Source organism: Aythya marila (genome assembly GCF_965140915.1).
Source record: "Aythya marila genome assembly, chromosome: 2".
Lineage (NCBI taxonomy): Eukaryota > Metazoa > Chordata > Aves > Anseriformes > Anatidae > Aythya > Aythya marila.
Window position 1 is genome coordinate 57,999,375 of NC_139043.1, and position 2,727 is coordinate 58,002,101.

Genomic DNA, 2,727 nt, shown 5'->3' on the forward strand with positions numbered 1-2,727 from the left:
TCCAGTCTTTAAGCCTGGAGAAGGAAGAAAGGGGTGGGTGGGGTTGGAAGCCAACAGATGAGGGGAGTGGGACAAGAGGAAAGTCGCACTAAAACCCCTGCACTTGTTTTACGACCTATCGTCTGCAAACACTGAATTTCTTACCTCTTGACCTTGAAGAGCCTCAGAAGCCACTTCCTCTCTGTGTTTCAGCTGTTTTAGGCTGCACGTATTCAAAGGGAGCACAAAGCAGCCGGCTGGTGTGCTGAGGAGCTGCTTCAGCCATGTGGCTCCCATTAAGTGTGCCGCAGCCCATGGCTGCTGCTCACAGAGAGGACGCAGGTGCAGCAGGGGCAGCCAAGAGGCTTTGCAGCACGCCAGGAAAAGGAGGCGAGCAAAGGTCTCAAAACCACTAGCAGCTGCTGAAAACCCAAATAACTTCAGGAGGGCTCCTAAGCACCCCTCGTCCCCTCACAGTCTTTTCCACTGAGGAACTGGGGAGCAGATTGGGTTGCATTTAACTTTTTCATCAGGTCGCTGGAACTCTAATTCATTGTAATTATGTCATGTTGTATGCCACTAGACACCGATCTGGACAATCATTTCATTTTTATTGGGAAAACATTCATCTTTTGTTAGAAGACCCCCAAAAGAAAGTTATGTTCTATGTAGGAGGCCCTTCTTTTCTTACCAGGAGGGGTAAGGTGAGCAGAGGCCTCTGGGGGCCGCCTGGTCCCCCGTCTCACCCACAGCAGGGAAAAATAGAGCAGGCTGCCTGCTACCTGCCAGGTTTCGAACATCTCCAGGGAGGGAGACTCCACTCCACACATATTTTGTCCTGGCTTCACTCTTCCTTCACAGCTGTTTGTGTGCATCAGTAGGGTTTCTGCTCCCCCTGTCCTGAAGCCATCCCTTCTCCACGCTGACGATCCCAGGTGCCCCAGCCTCATGGCAGGTGCTGCAGTCCTTTAATCACCGTAGCCATTTGAAGTATGTTAAATGATTTCTCTTAAATTGACTTGAAAATGTCCGCAGTTCCTTTCCCAGTTGTTTGTGTTGCTAAACCATCCATCATCACCACGGCCACTGTTGGATTACATTTGCTCCTTACTCTCTAGGTTGATTTTAACAGCTCCTGCCAGGCGGTCATCACCACGAAGGGAACTATCAGGAAGGCAAGCTGCTCAGGGCAAGGACCTAATTTACGGCTAACGAACAATAAACAAGCATTGTTTAGCAGAGCTACAGCACTTGCACCTAATAGGAATTAGGCCTGATTAGTGCAAACGGGCTGCATTAAACCAGACGGTTTAAAAGCAGTAGCTTCTCCCAGGCTAAGTGGGCTGATGGTTTTTTTTTTGGGCATACCTCTCTGGGTAGTCACAGTTTTGGCCAGCTCATGGGCCTGTCAGCTTGCTCTCCAGCTTGGGCAGGTACCTTGTGCTGCATGGGGCACATGAGTCATTTTGATTCACGTCCCATTTAGAAAGAAGAGTGCATCCAATTCTTTCCCATTCGCCTGCATCTTAACCACTTGTTGAAGCAAGAAGCCTTTTCCTATGTGTTTTCTGCTAAACCTGCCACAAAGCTCCCTGCAGCAGGGCACAAGCAATCCCATAATACTGGTGGTGGCAGAGACCTGTCACGTTCTTGGCATTACTTTGGAAAGCACACCACACCTGCCTAAAAACCTCTGGTAACTTTGTATGTTATTTTACCAAATAAATAAAATGCTAGAATGTTGTCATTTCCAAAGAGATCTAATCCTGCTTCCATTAGCTGGCTTTACAAGGGGGTTCAGAAGCAAGCACCTTTGTTAAATAGCTCCTGAGAGACAGCCGGTGCCTCTCCTTGCTTGTTGAAGCCCATGACGAGTCCTTCCATCCAGCATCAGGGCAGCGGGACCTCACTGGGTGTTGCTGGAAGGTGGCAATCAGCACAGCGATACCCCAGCGGCTCAGGAGATTTTCCTGTAAGGATTAGCCAAAAGGCACCTGCACAATTCAGCCTGCACGCTGGGATTACAAATTAACCCAGGGGCTGGGATGCTCAGATCTCAATAAACAGCCAAAGAATCAATGCTGTTCAGTTCTCTGTGTTCACAGGAACAAGATAATCCCTTTTAGTAGCCAAATTCCTCCTCCTTCCCTAATTTTACAGGAAGTGTTGTGGGCCCGATGCTGTGTTTCACTGTGAAAAATCCTCACCTATTCTTAATTAAGAGAGATTTTATCACACGCACCTGGATTTATTTGTTTTTCTTGTTTTATAGAACTTTCAGGTTGTATTTTTATGGAAACAAGTTATTTCACTATTACAGAGCTATACAGTTGTCCTGTAACAGGAACGATTAATGAAACGCAGTAGCGCAAGAAGAGGAAATATTTTTCTCCCCCAGTACCTAGCTCTGGCTCTCCCCACAGGCAGTCATGCCAGACAAGTGGCCTGCTTGTGGACACAGCGCAGTACGGAGGGGATGCCAGAGGGTCACCGCTCCAGGACACCTTTCAGCATGACTTCTTAAACCTGGATTAATGCTGATTTGCATCTGCTCCACCTTGTTCTGGACACGCAGCCATCCCACGTCTCACACCATTCGCTGCCATTTAACTTCCACCTCTCTAACCCTGCATCTTCAGCCAGGTCATTTCCCACCAGTTAGGCCCCTGAAAGAACAGTCCTATATTGCCATTAAATTTATTTCTATGTTTAGCATACACGAAAAAAAAAAAAAAAAACCAACAAGAG